Below are 20736 nucleotides of genomic sequence, written 5' to 3'. Positions count from 1 at the left end.
ATGTTTATCATAATACCCTGGATTAAGATATTCAGCCTAGAAATGATACTTCAGTGTTAGAAGAAATGTTTCAGATTCTCTGCCTTCTGAACAAAAATTTTAAATCCATGAACAGCTACTGAGCACATAACCTTTGTGGTGTTAATGTAATTCTTTACTCTGCACTCTGTATTTGCATAGTGTCTTATCAACAGGGACAAAATCATTACAGGCACTAATTAACCTTACCAATGTCCCTGTCAGAAAAGAAAATTATAATGTTACTATATATGCATCTATGTATCTACATACTCATTCAATTTCACAGACATTAGGGTAGCCTAACAACATGTTCATTCAGGAGTTTAATGAACACAATCTTTTAAATTATCAATTTCAACTCATGCACTAATAATGTAGATGCAATAATCTCTAAATCAATTTTGACTAGTATATTTTAGTAGAAAATAGAGATAAAAAGAAAAATATTCAAAACTTCTAGGTCATTCACTGCAATTAATAATTCATTTCAAAAGTATGCAATTCTGCCCTGGCTGGTGTAGCTCAGTGAACTGAGTGTGGACTGTAAACCAAACTGTCACTGGTTCGATTCCTAGTCGGGACACATGCCTGGGTCGCAGGCCAGGACCCCAGTAAGGGGCACATGAGAGGCAACCACACATTGATATTTCTCCCCTCTCTTTCTCCTTCCCTACCACTCTAAATATAAATAAAATCTTTTTTTTAAAGTATGCAATTCTAATATTAATTAGTGCTCGTCAAATGTAACTACCACATAAAAATGTTCTCAGTAGACTGACAGGAAACAGGTATGCTTACATTGTAGGCCTCTGTGTTATTCCACCCGCCCTTTCATTCATTCATCCATCCATCCATCCACCCATATAAGCATTCAACAGTGCTTTAAACTTAATTATAGTAATAAACATTTAGAAGTGCAAGTAAAACTCATTCTTGTTTGAAATTGTTAAGAAAAACTGTACAAGACCAACTGAAACTTAATGCGTGATTAGAACTGTAATAGGAATAAACACACCACCAATAATTCAAACAGTTCTGTTTACCCACAGGTTGCTTATAATTCTTTATTATCTCTTGCATTTTTATTCACAGTTGACTTTGAGGGAGAAAGCTGGAAGACTATGCTAACTTTGTATTTTGTCAAGAACAAGATTTCTTGTTTGAAAAATTCTAACTGCTTGTTTTCTTCTCTGTTTTCCATCATGACTAAGCCCTGAGTTTCACAAATTCAGATATTCTATTTTATTCAGTTTATATCCCTAGACCTATATAGAATGTGTATGGTATGTAGCTGACATTCAATAAATAATTCTGCATTGAATAATATTTCTGCTTAAAGTTGAAAATATTTTACTAAACACTTTCTGCTATGATCACAAGTTAGATTTGTCTCTTCATTTATAGCAGCTTATCACTTATTAAGCACCTGTGTTTCCTTAGGGAAGTCACCTAAGCTGCCCAGCCCTCAGTTGCCCATTTAAAGGGCTCAAGGCAGCAGTAGGCCTTGTCTATGCATGAGACAAGTCTTTGAAGTCAAACAGAAAACAGCCACATGCCTCAAACAGCCAAAAAGCATATTAGCAGAGTTAAGTTGTTTGATAATTTAACTTATTCTTTAATAGCCAGGACCATTTATTTCCAGGGAAAAATCAATTGTTAAGGTTCATATAATTTCCAAATAAGGTCAGATTCTAAGTAGTGTGAATTATTGAACTTTCCAGAAAGATAGAATAATATTGAGGACAGGAGAGCCTGCAGAGACTCTGGGTTCTAATCTCAGCTCTGCCATAAACTACCTGCCTGATTTTGAATAGCTCACTAAATATCTCTTAACATTATCTTCAGTCCTAAAATGGGAGAATTGAGAGGCAGAATGACATGGAAGAAAAGCCGAGTTTGAATCCCAAGTCTCATTTCTTACAACAGCACTTAGGTCTATTTTTTCACCATTTAGCCTCAGTATCCTTATCTTGAAAATAAAGTCAATATCACTTCCTTGTTTGAGATGTTATTAAGTGTTAATGAAATAATGCATGTAAAGTGCCTTGAAAAGCATCATTATATATTGAGTGTTCCTAAAATGTTAGTTTCTTTCCAACCACCCCACATTTTTTCAAGTATACTTCAGCCTTATATAGTGATGAATCTGGATGATTTATTGAAAACTGAGTCTACTTTTCTAATCTAAGAGGTGCCTACCAAAATTTTCACACTGTATTATTTCTTCTGAGAGCAAAAAAAATTTTTTATATGTCAACTTTTAGTCATAAATGATTTAGAAGTTAAATATATATACCTCAATGCTTCTAGGTATTAAATATTGTCATTACTGGCTAGTTGTGACAGCTGCAAAAAGAGGAAAAGCAAAGTGATATGCATCATTCATATTTTAAGCACCAGCAACTGCTCCAGTAAAATATTAATCTATCCATTGATATACTAGGGAACTGTTTATTCATTGGGGCAAAAATATGGAAATCAGCATTTGTGATTAAAAAAATATATATGTCACTATTTATAACTGTGAAATTAATGAATTAATGGGCAACTATAATGGGATGGTATAATTAATTTGTGCCAAGAGCCAGAGGAAGGAAATGATCAACATAATCAGATTACTATTGGTACCTTTGTTTCTGGCAGCAAAAATAAATATCTATTAATTATACTAAAATGAAATGTGCTTGGATACAGCACTAAGGAAACAGATACTCCAGTTAAATTATTACATGTGCCAAAGATCAGAGATAAATGAGTATATGCCAGGAAGTCTCTGCTGAACTATTTATGTAACAGAGCCATCAAGCAAGTGTATGGTTCAATGGTTTCTATGAAATTAGACACTACATCATGGTAGTTGTACCACATTAGAATAAGAGTAATCAAACTCTGGCCAGTAATCTAAAAGTTGATCATGGGACAATTTCTCAACTGTCACATGGGACATTTCATAATATCCATGGGATCCAGTCCATTCATTCATGTAGTTTCTGAAAAAGCAGCATGGTGTCATAAATAAGCTTGGAGATATTTAATTAGGTGAGATTATCTCTGTATGTCCTCCTTGGAAAAGTATCTGCTCAAGTCTTTTGCCCATTTTTTAATTGGGTTTTTTGTCTTCCTGGAGTAAAGCCGTGTGAGTTCTTTACATATTTTGGAGCTCAAACCCTAGTCCAAGGTATCATTGGCAAATATGTTTTCCCATATAGTTGGTTCTCTTTTCATTTTAATGCTGTTTTCTTTAGCCGACAGCATGGATAGAACTGAAGAGCATTATGCTAAGCAAAATAAGCCAGGTGGTGAGGGACAAATGCCATATGATCTCGCCTTTAACTGGAACATGATCAACAAAAGAAAAAAGCAAACAAAATATAACCAAAGACACTGAAATTAAGAATAATCTAACAATAGCCAGAGGGGAGGGGGAAGGGGACTGTGGGGAGAAGGGTTTTCAGGAACTACTATAAAGGACACATGGACAAAACCAACGGGGAGGGTGGAAACAAGGGAGAGAGGTGGGTTTGGAGGAGGTGGGGGAGAGTGGTAGGGAGAAAATGCAGACAACAGTAATTGAACAACAATAAAGTAATTTATGAAACAAAAAAAGGTGAGATTATGCTTCAAAATTTTACTTCTGCCAGTCACAAAGGTAAATTAATAAATTTATTCATTCATTCATCACTGTGAAACTGGCTTCAGATAGCTGATATTAAAATAGAATAATAATTTGGCCACATATATCCAACCATATTTTTAACATCTCCACTTAGATATCTAATAGGAATTTTATGCTCACCCTATAAAAAGTGGAGTGCCATATCTTTCCCACCTCCAAAGTAGCTCAATGTATAGCCCCTTCCACTTCACTTGATGTCCACTCCTCTGCCCATTGCTCATGATGGGAACCCTGAACACGTTCTTGATTTCTTGCTTTCTTTCCCAGCCAAAGCTAAGCTGTTAGGAAATATTCTGGCTTTACCTTCAAAACATATTAAAAATATTAACAGTTTTTATCACTTCCATCGCTAACACACTGGTGTGACCTGCTAACATTTTTCCTGGGTTACGCAGGCCTTCTGCCTGGTCCCCTGCATTTATCCTTGGCCTCCACCCACTATTCCTTACACTGCAGCCAGAATAGTCCTTTTAAATTATGGCAAATTGTATCACTTCTCTGTTCAACACTTTGCAATGAATATCCATTCACTCAAGCAAAATCCAAAGTCATTAAAATAATCAAATGAAACAAACCCAAGTGATCTGACCCTCCATTCCCTCTCCGACTTCACCTCCTGTACTCTATGGTGCTCCCTCTCATCTGCTCCATCCAGCCTCATGTCCTCTGCTTTCCCTATCACAAAGGGCATATTCCTTGGGATGTTTAGACTGCCCATTCCCTCTATTTGCAATGACCTTCCCCTAAATATCCACACAGAGAATTCCTTCACCTGCTACAAGCCTGCTCAGTTTTCATGTTCTCTATGATGCCTACCCTGACTAAAACATCTAAAACTACAAGCCATTCCCATTCCAATCTTCAGCATCCTTCCCTACTCCACTTTTTGTTTTTCCACAGCACTTATCCTTTTCTAAGGAACTGTTTGTTTGTTTGTTTGTTTATTGTTTTGATTGTGTCTCCACCCACCCTGCTAAAATGTAAGCTCAAAATGACAGAATCTTTACCTGTTTTTGCTACTGGATCCAGTAGAATGCTTATAACAGTATCAAAAAAATGTTTAAAACTCAACCAGTAAGTAACCACGATATAACTAAGTGCTTGAGAAACAAACAGTAAAATGGTGTAGAACTCAAGGTTTACTCACAGAGAAACAAGCATTGGACTAGCCTCAATAAATACTGGAAGACAGTGCATCAAAGTCAAGAAAATGAACCTTGAATTCTATATCAACACTCTCCATCCATACATGAAAGGTGAGGGTAAAATAAAGTCACTTTTCAAACTTTGTATTTTGAATATAATATCATACCTATAGAAATATTGTAACAGATAGTAAAAGGAATTCTTATTACCCTCAAGCAGATTCCCCAAATGTTAACATTTTATGTTTTTTCCCCTCCCTCCTCTCTCCCTACCCCTCTCCCTCTCTCATGTGTGCAACTAGATATCATATTACTAGTTTTAGCTGCTGTAAAAAATAAGGGAAACATGGAGCTTTGAGTGACTACAGTGGAGAATCATTCTCATGAACAAAATTTATGATGTGTCTTCATCAGAACAGTTGTTAGTATTAAATAGCAGGCATATAATCACGTAATAGTTGCATAATTGCAGTATATTGTATAATTGTATATTTGAACTTGTGTCACTATATAATAATGTTAGCATGAGTGCTAACATTATTGTCTACAACAAATCTGAAGATAGACAATAAATAACAACTAACATGTGTATCCAATTAGTATTACCCAGTAACTAGGCTTTTAGTATAATTTAAGAGCATTGATGCTTTTGCTGGGGAACCCACTAGAATAGCATTTCAGAACCTCTTCTAAACATATGTGAGCTGGAATGGCATACTGAAACTGCATTTTTAATGTGTCGATCACTGAAAGAGCAAAGTACACAATATATGCTAACAAAATGTAATGCTCAAATCAAATCATGTTTATTCTGCTTTCTTTTCTCTTCCTTTATAAAAATAGAAGTTTCACTTTCATCACACACTTCTAAAATCATTTTATGCAAGCTTCATTCATTTATTATGAATATAATATAAAAGTAGTCCTATCAATACCATCAGGAAAATGTTAGGAGATAGTAAAGGAAAAATAATACTGTTTTTAGTATTATGTGGCTAAAGGGTAACTCTACTGATGCTGTACTCTAGCTACCTTCTCCTGGATCTGAAGTCAGTAGAGTTAGCAGAGGAAGAAGTAAAGCATGATTCACTCATAGACCACAGGAATATCCTTTAAGTCTTTCCTCAAATACCCTCTTCTCAGTGAGTCCTCCCTGGTCATTCTATCCAAAATTACACAGACATTTCCTATAGCCCCTTCCTGCCTCCTTTTTTCCCCCTACATTCATCACTTAGAAGTTATATATGTTACTTATTCAGTTTTTTTACTATTAGAAATTGCTAACACCTAGACTTTAGGTGACAAAGAAGGTTTTCAAACTTTCCAGAGGAATAAAATCTTTCCCTACTCACAACAAAAGGCTTCCCTTATTTCAAAGACAAGGGATAGCCAAGTAATTTAGAGCAGAATGTTTTTCATCTCCCTAGAAGTCTGATTTTTCCAAGTTCAAAAAGGAGATTGAGGGGTTTGCTTGATATTCTAAGCATAAACATTAATATATAGACTAGCTCACCAACTTCCTAAATCACAGAACTATATATCATATTAAATATTTCTGTTGGTCCTTGTATTTCAATGTCTCAGCAACTCAAAGCACATTTTCCAATCTTTTCTTTGGTCGCCTTCCAAATTCAATTGTCTTGACAACATTCATCATTTTCTGCAACTTGCCACCCTCTAGAAGCTTAGGACCTTATTATTTCATCTCTCAGAAGCCAACCTTCTGTATATTTTTGCCAGTGTTATCCCTGTCACTCCACCTTAGAAATGAGACCAGATTCACAGTCATCATTCCTCATATTGTGCAGCACATTTAGCTTTTCAAAGCACTTCTTTCATTTTAACTATCTCACTAGGCTGTGTGAGATAGGTAAGTGCTCCCATGCCATTTTCTAATCAAGGGAACTGAGGCCTAGGCCGCCAGTGATTCCCCAGGTGATGGCAAAGCCCCTGTAGTGTTCTTACTGCCTCAGCAATTAGTCCTGAGGCCAGCATGTTCACATCTTCTTTTTGTGGCCACTCTTGCAAAGTGGATTGACTGTTACTATTTCCAAGTTGTAATATGCTTACATTGTTGACTTTATTCAGTTAAAATTTCTCAACATGACAGGTTTTCTTTAAGTTAATTTTTTTAAGTTTAAAAACTTAGATTTAAATACATGCTTCAAAATTAGACAAAAATTTCTGATCTTCCTGCTTGCTAGCCATGCCTCATAGGGATGAATTAGGATGCAGCAGCTTATAAGCACAGCTGCAGTGTACAGAGAAGGTAGCCTGGAGTGGGGCTGGAAATGAGGGTGGAGATGGCAGTAGGGGGAGAAGAAAGAGACCAAAATTCTCAGTGAAAGTGTTCAACGGGGAGGACCATTCCATTAAAAGCAGGCAGTCTGGAGCAGATTACTAAATCCAAATAGGGAAAGATATGAGGACGTGAGAATACCAGAAACCCAAGCAAAGAATAAATATGAAATTTGAGAATATGCGGCTACAGCATCATCTTACATCATTTTTTTGGCTTCACCGGTGGGCTTAAGTAAGGATAGTCTGGTGACCAAAGACCAGGTACCACAAATGGTTTTTTTTGGCTAGGGAACAAATTCTAGGGATGATTTTTGGAGCACAGGTTTAGCAATAATATTAGAGAATGTTTCAAAATGCCAAATGTATTCACTAGAATTAACTTGTTCTGGGAGGCAATATTTTTTAAAGAGTGTGGCCACTATAAGTATTTTTTTAAATAGTATCCTCATTAAATGTTGGAAGTAAACTATGTTTCATGAATGCCTTAGGTCTGAAAATTCTGTTGAGGATTATTATTTTTATTTCTTTATTTTTGAATGTCTTATGTTCACTTGGGATCACATGTAACTGTAACTTTTTCAGATATATCATAGTTGGTGGTCATGTACCATGAGAATGATAACTAATTACAAACTCATGTCTATCAACTATTACTTTGAGGCTAAGAAACATTTACCTGTGATAGCAATGTTAGTGTAGGCAGCTAGTTCGGTAGTACTGTGTTTTTCAGACTATAAGATGCATCCCCCCCACCCAAATGTGGGAGGAATAATACTTGTTAATGCTGCTGTTGAGTTATGTTTACATTTACATTGGTGAAATATTATGTTATTTATGTTATTAAATATTTTGCCATATTTTTTGCTTCAAATTTTTTTTCATATGTTCCTCTAGAACCTAGGTGCATCTTATGGTTTGAAAAATACAGTAACAAAAGAGAATGGAGAAAGCTAGCTAAGCTTAATTAACTCAGAAAACAACAGCTTCCAAAACACTACAGGGGATAGCCACATTGCCCTTACAAGGGCATTAACATCCCTCTGGGCAGAAAAAAAGGACAGGCTTTACAATGACCCCAGGGAACAACCAGTCCCCAGGATTATAGGGGAAAGGGGGACTAAACAGTGAGGGGGTTGTTCCTCTGCTGAGGCATGAGCAGTAGAAGCCAAGATAGCACAGGAGGGGACCCTCCTCTTATGAGGCATATGTAGTAGGTGCAAACATGGTGACCAAAAAATCTGGGAAAAAGACCAGATAGGATAAGGGCACAAAACACAGAAGATCCAGGAAAGGATGTAAATAGAGAGATGCACAAGCATAGCCCTGGGAAGAGCCAGGAAACTGATTGGATAATTTGAAAGAAAGCTTGCTCTCTCCCAAACCCAAGGAATTATAATCAAAGATTAACAAGGCCTGTCTCTGCAGTGCTCCTGTGCAGCTCTCTGTCCTTAGCAGCAGTGTAGGCCAAAGTGCAGGCCCAAGCACAGCGCCAAAAGCAGTTGGACAGGGACAGAGACTGTGCTGGACTCCTGGAGCCTCAGATGCTGGGATAATGGAACAGCAGCTCTGGGTTCTGACCTTCCTCCTACACTTGGTGAGGATGAGTGCAGGTCTGTGGCCCTGGAGGTTGGACTCCGTGCATGGTGAGATGAAGCTGAACTACCTGTAGGTTGTGGATGAGGTGGTATGGCAGCCTCTCCAGGGGCATCTATGCCCTGCACACCTTTCCACTAAGTCTCGCCACTATTACTCGACTCTTCTTACATGTGAGTCCCCAAAATTCTTGCAGCATTGCAAGAGCTCATTTTCTTCAGGAACAGTATATGCAGCTTAAGAAATAGTGTTAGACTATGGTACATCCAGACAAGGGATTATTCAGCACTAAAAATAAATGAGCTGTTATACCATCAAAAGTCATAGAGGGCCCTGGCCAGTGGCCTAGGTGGTTGGCATGTCATCCAGTACACCAAAAGTTTGTGGGATTGTCCCCAGTCAGTGGGGCATGTACAGGAAACAACTGATGTTTCTTTCTCACATCAGTGTTTCTCTCTTTCTCCCTGCCTCTCTCTCTAAAATCAATAAACATATCCTCAGGTGAGAAATTTTTGAAAAGTCATAGAGGAGACTTAAGTGTATATTACTAAATTCAATAAGTCAATCTGAACAGAAAAAAGAAAACTATATACTGTATGATTCCAACTACATGACATTCTGGAAAATGCAAAACAATGGAGACAGTAAAAAGATCAGTGGTTGCCAGGGGTTACGACAGAGGTGGGTGGTATGAATAGGCAGACCACTGAACATTTTTAAAGCAGTAAAAATAATCTGTATAAATGGAGGCATAATGATGGATACATGTCATTATACATTTGTCCAAACCCATAGAATGTACAATACCAGTAGTGTACCCTATACACTATTGACTTTGGGTGATTATGATATGTCAATTGTGGCAAATGTTTCACTCTAGTTGGGGATATTGACAGTGCAGGAGGCTATGCATTGTGGGGGCAGGGTGTGTATAGGAAATCTCTATACCTTCCCCCAATTTTGCTATAAACATAAAAGTGTTTCAAACAATTAAGTCTTTATTTTCAAAATATGGAAGTCTTGGATATAAACTTAACTTCCATTTGTGTATGCGTTTACATATATATACATTATATATGATATATACATATACATGCTATCTTGTAAAGTGAATCTTTCCTGTGAGCTTAAAATCTAACAACTCTGAGTGTGCTGTGTTGACCTGTATGACAGGGAAGGTTTCTTATGAGTTGATAGTGGTAAGACAGAAGCAGTGAAACTGAAAGGGGATGGGCAGAGGTCAGAGGCCTGAAAGGATATATTGAAGGTGAAAAAAAAAAAGATTCAGTGATGGACTGAACTTATTTATCTATTAACTATCCAAAAGACAGAACTCTCAGTACACAACAACTCTGCCCAAACCATTGCACAGAGAGATGTAACCAAACTCTGGCATGCCTTCAGCAGCATAAGCTTGTTCCCCCTAGGATGACTCCAGACACCCACTCACCTTTATCTTTCATTAAAACGTCTTCTTGAGAAGCTCAGCACTGCCAGCAATTCACTGTTTGTTCCAGTCAACACCTGACATAGGTCTCTGACCTCCCTTTCTTAAAGCATTTACTAAAAAGGGCTTATAGCCCTGACTGGTGTGGCTCAGGTTGGGCATTGTCCCACAAAGCAAAGGGTCACTGGTTTGATTCCCTTCAGGGCACATGCCTGGGTTGTGGATTCAGTCCCCCATCAGGGCCCATTCGAGGAGAGCTGGTCTATGTTTCTGTGTCACATCAATGTTTCTTACCCTCTCTTCCTCCTTCCCTCCCCCTTTCTCTAAAATTAATAAATAAAATCTTAAAAATAAATAAATACATGAATGAATGAAATGGGCTTACAGTTGTGAATATGTATCTTTTATAACACAGAGGTATCTTTCTAAAGGACTGAGAACCATTCCTTTGAAATATAATCCTCAGGAAGCAGTGGGCCTCAGTCTTCCAGTCTCTGTGGGAGGCAAATGGAGTGCTGACTTCAGTAACTGCCAGCTAGTAGATGTAGCTGATGTAATCACAGTCACATTGACCAACCCTTTGTAAGTTTTCAGTACTCTGACTCTACTGGACCCTCGCTATCCCCTCTCCCTCAATCACCTCTTCACTCTTCTTGCCAGTAGTTTCTAAATAAAATCTGTTTTCACTCATTTCACAGATATCCAGCTGTATTTATCTTTATCACCACAACACAGTAAGCACATAAGCTGGAGTCCTGGGACAAATCCAAGATCAAATCTTGAGAGAATGGGCCAGCAATCAAATCAAGGAACTAAAATATTTTGCAGTACTCCACCTGAATCTGCATGTTTCCTTATGGCAGGGCCTCATTTCCTAAGCAATTGGTCTGTATTGTGCCCCACCCCCCAGATTCATATGTTGAAGCTGTGACTCGCAATGTGAGGTAATTGTAGATAGGGTCTTTGTGAGGCACTTAAGTTTAGATGAAGTAATGAGCAGGGCCTTAATGATGGATTCGTGCTTTGAAAAGAACAGACACTGGAGAGCTCCCTCCCTCCCTCTCCACCATGTGAGGACACAGTGAGAAGTGGCCATCTGCCAAAAAGTAAGCCCTCATTGGGGAACAGAATTAACTGGTATGTAGATCTGGGACTTCTCAACCTCCAGAACTGTGGAAAATAAATTCCTGTTGTTTAAGCTACTCAGTCTATGGTAGTTTGTTGTGGCAGCCTGAGGTAGGTTAAGAGAGGCATAATGCTAGACAACATAGAGGATATACATCCAGATTCATAAGAGAGAGAGAGGGAGAGAATAGTATTTGTCTTTCACCACCCAGCTTATTTCAGTTAGCATAATGCTCTCCAGTTCCATTTATGCTGTAGGAAGGAAGAAAGGGTAGGAACTCCTCCTTTCTTTCTGCTACATAGTATTCCATCATATAAATGTACCATGTTTTTTTTTATCCATTCATTTCCTGGTGAGCACTTATGATCTTACCTATAAGTGGAACCTAACTAATCAACAAAACAAACAAGCAAGCAAAATATAACCAGAGGCACAGATATAAAGAACAAACAGACAGTAACCGAAGGGGAGGGATAATGGGGGAAAATAGAGGAAAGGCCATCAGGAAACATGTAATAAAGGAAACATGGACAAAGCGGAAGTAGGTAAGTTTGAGGGTGAGAAACAGGAATGGGTGGGAGGAGCATGGAAAGGGGAAATGAAGACAACTGTACTTGAACAATAAAAAATTATTAAAAAGAGAAAGAGAGAGAAACATCATCCCCATACTAATATCAAAACTTGGTTTAGGGCAGGAAGTTTATGTCAACAAATGTTATAATGAAGTGCTAACAAGTTAAGTCAGAAGTTCATACAGAGGCCCAAAGGAGGGAGTGCCCAGTTATATGTCATGGGTGAAAAAGAATAAGTAAATTATCATCTAGCAAGGAATATCATCTCAGCATACTTTTAATGATTTTAAAGGCAGAGAATTCTGAACTCAAGTATTACAAAAGAGTTTCTTTTAAAATTCCCAATTATCATTTTACATATCTCAGTAAATCAGATGCCCTAAATAATTAACTATATATCAGTTTTATTCACCCATTGATCAAACACTATCTGCTATTATCAATCGCTGGATTAATTTCATGCACAATTAATATCTTACAATATACATTTATATTCTGTCTAGCAAATTATCATAGAGGTACTACTATTTCAAAATGTGTACTCAATTAATACATTGATTTTTAAATAAAATGACAAAATTGTCTCCTTAAAAAAAGTTTTTCATTCAGTTATCTTGGGATAATATGTTTAAACTCATTGCCCAATTTGCAAGGGGAGTTTCATGCTGAATGCTTCCTTTCTTTGCAACAAGAGTATTATTCATCCAATAGCTTATAACATAATTATTTAGCACCTGCTATGCTCCCAAACATCTTTTGGGCACATGAAGATACCAAGATAAATAGAAAAAGGAGATTAAAACTTACTGGGAGAGAAATATAAACAGCTAACTATGATTAAATGTGATAAGAGCAGGAAGATGGTGGCCAAGTAGGTGGAAGCTGAGTCCACTTGCTCTAGCCCTTTACTTGGATTCTTGGCTGATCTTATGACAAAAGATCTGAATAATCAATGGAATATTTGATATAAAACTTTGAGCCAAGGAGTACATAAGATGCTACACAATGGGTGCACCTATACAGCAGCACATAAGATGAGGTAGGGGTTGGGACTCCTAGTCAGCCAGCTGGAGCGGAGAACCCACCAATGAATGATCCATCAATAGTTAAAGCCCAAGTACAAGAGAGCCCACACAAAGTAAATAAAGGGCATCTCTAGAGCATCCAAATTGGGAGATCAAAGAAACCGCACTACAGAATCTTACAGAACTACTACCACAGAAGACTACCCCATGAAGACAGGCAGTCAAAACAGAGAAATCAGAGATGCAGAAATAAAGAAGAGTCACCTAAAATGGGGAGACAAAGAACCCTCAATCAAAAGGAAAGGAGAAATCCCCAGCAAAAGAGCTAAATGAAATTAAGGCAAGCAGTCTATCAGACATAGAATTCAAAATAATAATTATAACGATGCTCAAGGAACTCAATGAGAACTACAAGGAAATTTATGGGAGCTATAAAGAACTTAGTGGGAACTATAGCAGCATGAAAAAGGATATAGAAATTATAAATAAGAACCAGTAAGAAATGAAAAGCAAAATATCTGAAATGAAGAATACACTAGAACACGGGTGTCAAACTCATTTTCACCGGGGGCCATGGCTATCAGCCTCATGGTTGCCTTCAAAGGGTTGAATGTAACTTTAGGCCTGTATAAATGTAACTACTCCTTAACTAGGGGCAAAGAGCTCAACACTGCCGCCAGGTAGAAACAAGGTGCCAGGCCAGATAAAACGAGGTGAAGAGTAGGATTCAACTCATGGGCCTTGTGTTTGCCACTTGTGCACTAGGAGGAATCAAAAGCTATATGAAGCAGAGAACCAAATCAGTGAGCTGGAAGACAAGGTAGAAAAAATACCCAGTCAGAGCAACAAAATGAAAAAAGACTCAAAAAAATGAGGATAGTTTAAGGGAGCTTCAGGATAACAAGAAACATAACAACATTCACATCACAGGAATATCAGGAGAACAAAAGGAGATAAAGATAGAAAGCCTGTTTGAAAAAATAATTACAGAAAACTTAGGTAACTTGGTGAGGGAAAAAGTCATACAAGTTCAGGAAGCAGAGGGTCCCAATAATGATGGACCCAAACAGGCTCACTCCAAGACACATCATAATTAAAATGGCAAAATTTAAAGACAAACAATCATAAAGGCAGCAAGGAAGAAACAGCTAGTAACATACAAGAGAGAAGCCTAAGTTCCCATCAGTAAATGAGTCCATTAGAAAACTGTGGTACATTTACATAATGAAATATTATGCAGCAGAAAGAAAGAAGGAACTCCTACCTTTTCTGACAGTATGGATGGAACTGAAAAATATTACACTAAGTGAAATAAGCTACTCAGTGAAAGACAAATACCATATGATCTCACCCACAAGAGGAACCCAATGAACAAAATAAACTAATGAACAAAATAGAACCACAGGTATGGAAACATGGAACACACTGACAGTGACCAGAGAGAAGAGGGTAGGGGAACCATGGTAGAAAGAAGGAGAGGGGACTAGTCAAAGAAAATGTATGAATGACCCATAGGCATGGACAACATTGTGGGAACTGACTGTGAGAGTGGATGGAGGAGGGCAAAGGGAAAAAAATTGGGACAACTGTAACAGAATAATAATAAAAAATCTTGAAAAAAATGTGATAAGAGCAATAATCAAAGGCACAATTAATGAAGCTAATAAACTTTAAGCTTTAGGAATTCTCTCTTAGATAAGCTCCCTCCAGTCCTTAGAAGGAGCCCCCAAAATGTCTTGTTTCGTAAAATTTTTAAAAGAAAAGTAGGATATTTTAATCACAAATGCTTAAGATGTTTCTCTTTCCATTACAACTTCTTCATTATAGTCCCCTAAACAAGTTTCACTGGAGTAACCAGAGACAGTTGGGAAATTTAGCAAAGGAGTTATTGAGTTGGGAATACAGTTAGTTTGAGTTTACTGGCATTAATTTATGAAGTTTACAGTCATTTGTGTCAAGTTAGATTGTGAGCCTTCTCAATGTAAAATAGTTGCTGGGTACATTCCTGCCATCTGCAGTGGCAGAGCCAGAGGTGGCACTGTGATGTCAACATGTCCTGGGATGCCTGGAATATATGGGTGTGGAAAATGAAGAAGAAAAATGTCTGAATATATGGAATCAGAAGCTAGTCTGTGAAAAATTCTTTCAATCGTCAGATGTATAATATTGTAAGCAGAACATTCAGTTGACATTAACAGTGAAATAAAAGCTCTCACCTGTCAGGATTATATATCATAACTCAGCAAATACAGTTACAAATGTTCCATACTTTTATTTTGAGAAAAATTGAATAAAATAGACATTATCATAATTCCTGTACTTAAACAGTACAGTCTACAGCTACTACAATAAATCACAAACATGTTTCTATCACTCATGTATGAAAACTTGTTCTCTCAAGTAGGAGGATTCTAAAATATTCTAAACTATTCTAATATCAAATTACAAAGAACAACTTGTGAGGCTAAAAGAAACTTTTAAAACTATTAATAAAAGTAAATTTAATCTACCATACCAGAAGAGAAATTAAAATATGATTCAATTGTCTCTTCAGAAAGTGATATATTATAAAATTTTGGTCTTAGTAAGAGGTCATTAAAGAGTATATAGCCAAAAGAAGGGTGGTAGTATTACAGAAATGTTTAGGCCATAGTTAATTAAACATTATGTTATATTTAATATTTTGTAATATTTACAGTTATTTTTCACTTTTTAAAATTTGTAATTTATTATAGTATAGTTTTTTATTCTAAATAAATATTCACTTTCTTACCTCAGTTTGTATTGGTAATTTTATATACTTTACATTAAAGAGAGGCTCTCAAATTGTAAAACCCTTATGCCATGCAAAACCTGCATCTGCTACAATAATAGTTGTTTACTGTCTCCAAATTTCCCCCTCTTCTAGCAGAGGTCAGAGCCCACTGATAAAAGGGTTCTCTCAGGTCAAGGCTGGTGGAAGAAAGGAATGCCAAACTGAAACAATGAAAAAAAAGCTTTAAGTGAGATCTGATCTTTAATTGAGCTGGGGAGAGGAACCCAGATAGATGCTCAACCAGCCAAAGGGCATGTTCACATGTGATGAAGAACTAGACAGTTGTTGAATTGGAATATGAGAGTAGCAGCACTGAGTCAACTGAGTAAGATGGAGGGTGGTCTTTGGTGAATGTTCAGAGCAGTGGTTGCAACTCATTCTGATGTGGTATCAGAAAGTGATGGCTGGCCCTGGCCAGGTAGCTCAGTTAATTAGAGCATGGTCCCGATACAACAAGGTTGTGGGTTCAATCCCCAGTCAGAGCACATACAAGAATCAACCAATAAATGCATAAATAGGTAGAACAACAAATTAATGTTTCTCTCTTTCTCTCTAAAAAAAAAAGGAACCCTTCCTTTCAAGACAGCATGGATGGAACTGGAGAGCATTATGCTAAGTGACATAAGCCAAGTGGTGAAAAACAAATACCATATGATCTCACCTATAACAGGAATATAATGAACGAAACAAACAAATGAGCAAAATAGAACCAGAGGCATGGGAACAAGGAACAAACTTATAGGAACCAGGAGGGAGAAGGGAGGAGGATAAGGGAGAAAAGGAGGGGAAGGATATAGTTAAAGAACAAGTATAAATGACCCATGGACATGGACAACAGTGTGGGGATTGACTGTGGGAGTGGGGAGGGGCGGGTAGGGCAAGGGATAGCAATGGGTGAAACTGGGACAACTGTAATAGAACGACAATTAAAAAATAATGTCAATTAAAAAAAGTTAGCCATAAAGTTATGGCTAAGGAATGACACCGATAACTCTAAAATGTGTTCTTATACATCAGTGGCCAATACTTACAGGGGCAGATTGGTAGTGAATTGAAAGTATCAGAAAAGATACTGAGGAAAGGAAAGTATGAACTGATAGAACAGGTAAATATGTATATTTTAATATATCAGCAAATACCAGAGTATGAAGAGCTAGGTAATCTATTAAATCTATCCCTCCTGGATATAATCTCAGGAGTCCCTATGTTCTAAAATTTGAGAAAGACTAGTCTAAACCTATTGATAAAAATCTCTGAAAAATAGTCTACATTGTCACATATTGTCAATTTAATGAACTCTTAAGTATATGTGAAGGGCAGTATTAAATACTTAGAATGCAAACATCTCTTATATGTACTTCTAAATTTGAAAATGACTTCTGCCCTGGCTGGTGTAGCTCAGTGGATTGAGTGCAGGCTGTGAACCAAAGTGTCGCAGGTTCGATTCCCAGTCAGGGTACATGCCTGGGTTGCAGGCCATGACCCCCAGCAACCGCACATTGATGTTTCTATCTCTCTTTCTCCCTCGCTTCCCTCTTTAAAAAATAAATAAATAAAATCTTTTAAAAAAAGAAAGAAAATGACTTTCCATGGTAACCAAGAGTGAGGGTCAAAGACGTTTCAGGAACATTATCAGTACCTTCTGATAAAAGGAAGGTACTTTGGCCATTAAAAAAAAATCAAATCCTTTACAGAAATATCTGGTATATTGTTGATATCAATAGTTTTAATAATATTATTTTCAACAGGTCCTGCACCAAATTCAGACAATTAATCAGAAAATCTGTGCTTAGATAAGCTATCTAATATGATATAATTGTCTGGATGATTATAGAAACCTAAGTCAAAATTCTTCAGGTGATTAAATAGACTAAAAAATGTATGACAATAAATTATTCAGACAGAAAAAATGGAAACGATATACAAATGAGCTAAATTTAGAAAATGAAAGTGCAAAAGCAGGGAGAAGAAAGGAATGAAGTGATCTCAGCCTTTATTGATGTAAAATAAAGATTGATGCATGCTGTATGCAGTGAATGAGTAATTTTATTATGCCTAATGATAGAAAAAGTGGATCTTGGGCCATCTAGACACATTTACTTAGTTCTGGGAACGCAAAATCATCACTGCTATGAAAATAGCTATGAGGTAAAAATCACATTTCATTTACTGGCATGCAAATGTGCACATCAAGCTTGAGAGGAGTAATATTTCTTGGTGAAATGAAATCTGTTCAAAATAGTGCAGAAGAAATTAGACTTAGAAGTGCATTCTCCTGAATAGAGTGTATAGGGGGAAATATATAATATAGATACTTCTAAGAAGCAAAACATCAGACATTTGAGAATGAGTCTCAGATTTTTATATTTCAAAGATTTCCGAAACTAGATAAACTAGATAAACACCATTCAGGTGCGTCCATGAAAAATGTTATTTACAACAATTCATCAGACTTTCCCATTAACAAAATGTGACTAGAATTTTTAAGTAACAGTACTATAAAGCCTTTTTATAAAGATAAGGGTGAGAAGGATGGCAGAGCTTATTATTTTGTGCATGCAATTCTGAGGAATTATCATGGATAGATTTAGGTAATACCCACTGAAATTTATTTGCACAACAATGAGGAGGTAGATGAGCAAGTGGCATCTTTCTACAATGACTCTTTCATTAAGTCCTTGTTTGAGTTTACCTTCCCAGGAAAAGAACCTTTCCAGAAGACTTAAGAAACAAACAATATTATAGAGGATTTATGTTTATACACTGCATTCTTATGTAATAACATTTGACCCTTTGGAGAGTTTTACAAGTGAGGAAATTAAAGGTTGGGGAGATTAATAAATTTATCAAAGGTCACAAGATAATACATTATGAAGTCAGGATCCAAACAAGGTTTTCAATAGCTGGAACCTGACTCTGCTGGAAGGTTCTTCCATGCCCCTTTACTCTGAGGACCCAAGAACTGACACAGCAGGGGTCTTACAATTTAAGAGAGAATTTCACCCACCTCTGTCACATTAACAAAGAAGCATCTTCCTTTTATAAAATATACCTTAAAGGACAAAATTTTAAGTAATATGAAGTTTGTGGTCTTCCATCACTTTTTTCCATAGCAAATGCATTTTCTGAAAATCTTTTCCTGCTTTAGAAACACTAATACAGATTATTTTTACTCATAGATTCATTATGTTCCTCTCTGCCATTCCTCATCACTTTAAAACTAGAATTAAAAAAGCATAGTTTTGTGGGTACTTCCTATTATTTGTATAAGTAATATTTAAGAACAGGGATTATTAAATCAAGAAATGGTTGAGACACTATCTTAAATAGGTTTTCAGGAAACTATTAAAGAGAAGATATCAAGTCTAGTATTCTGCTTAAAGAACAAAATTAAAAGAACTAAAATGTTATTTCTTGGAATATGTGACTTGACTGTAGGAACACAAACCTCTGAAGGTCTTGATTCACCATAATGAATTTTAACACACCTTTAGGGAATTGACTTTTATGAAAAGTGGACACCTAGCTGTATATTTTTAATGTTTATAGGCATGAAAAAGGTTCTCTAAGAGAAAATAGTTGAGAGATCAATATATGCTACTCCCATAAACCTTCTACAATAGGCAACTGTGGTCTATCCAAAGGTCTGATTTTTATGGAACCCACAAACAGTCTGAGTTAACAAAGGGGCAGAATATCTTTAGAATCAGAAATGACTGGTGGGGGAAAGGAGAGGCTCAAGTTCTGCCCCTCTCAAAGCTGAATACTGAGAAGGAAACCAACATTTATTGAGTACCTACTTTGTTCAGGCAAAGTATGATGTTTTGCCTGCACTTATTCTCATTTAATCCACACAGTCATCACTTGACATAAGTATTAGAATTCCTACCTCACAGGTAAGAAAGCAGAGGTTCACAGAGAGTAAAGATCATACACCTAACAGGGGCAAAACCAGAATTCAAAATCAATTGGTTCGTTCTGCCCTCTTTAAGGTTCTGTCACACCTCTACACACCCCTGAGTCTGAGACTAGTTCTACCTTTTCAACCATGGATAATTTAGCTGAGCCACCCAAGAGACCTTCCCTGGATTCTCTGGATTCTAATGTGAATGTCACACAACACTTCTGCTTGTTTTTTTTGTTTTTTTTTTGGGGGGGGGGGGTGCTGCCAAGACCTCAGCCATTTAGGTCTCAGCTCTTCTTTTTTTTCACTTTTTAAAAAATTTTATTTAAATTGTTCTTGCAGTACATCTTGCTTGAAGACGCTGGAGCCCATCCCACCCCAATCAGAATTCCACTGTAGTTCCCATCCTCAGCCTCTCTCTCCATATTCTCTGTCTCACCCTCTCCTGGAATCCCTCACTAGAAATTGTGGACTATTCACCCTCATTTTTTTCAGGCATATTTGAAGCAATTCTTAGCTATTGAAAAGAAGATCTCCTTGAGAGTAAGAAATGTTTTGTATTCATTTATGTATTTCTTATACCTAACATGATATCTGATTTAGGTAGGTCATTAGATACTTTTCTAACTAATAAATGAATGAGTAAGTGAATGAACATACCAATGAACATTGAGCTCAGGTGCCTGAGTCTGATTCTCTGGCTTTTCTGCTGCCTTTATCCGAGTGCAGGCCCTACAATAAGAATTTCTGAGGTTGAATCCTGGCTCCACCAGGATTCAAGAGCTACATGACTTTCAGCAACTTGTTAACTATTAATTAACTTCTTCACCCCAGATTCTTAATTTTTAAAAGGGGGGATAATGACAGAAGTCGCATCATGGATAGCTGTAGGGATTAAATGAGAGAATTTATGTGACACCCTTAACAAGCTTGGCACAGTACAAGCACTCAGGCACATCTCCCTCTTACTCTGTGTTCTATATAATTAGGGCCACTCAAGAGTTCTACCTCTTGATTTTAATAAACATTTTTGAATAAAATATCCATAACTATAATCTAATAAAGTTGATTATTAGACAATTATTTCTAGCAATTAATTTTAGTTTAATCT

At 36.9% G+C, this 20736-nt stretch overlaps 1 protein-coding gene across 9 annotated transcripts in view; it reads right to left on the bottom strand.

Annotated features, from left to right (window-relative positions):
* Window positions 1-20736, bottom strand: part of DLG2 (discs large MAGUK scaffold protein 2) — a 1904207-nt gene that overhangs the window by 1609323 nt on the left and 274148 nt on the right. The window lies entirely within an intron of this gene.

Source organism: Phyllostomus discolor, chromosome 6, assembly GCF_004126475.2.
Source record: "Phyllostomus discolor isolate MPI-MPIP mPhyDis1 chromosome 6, mPhyDis1.pri.v3, whole genome shotgun sequence".
Taxonomy (NCBI): Eukaryota; Metazoa; Chordata; class Mammalia; order Chiroptera; family Phyllostomidae; genus Phyllostomus; species Phyllostomus discolor.
Note: the sequence above shows the minus strand (reverse complement) of the source record. Positions and strands in the feature narration are given on the sequence as shown.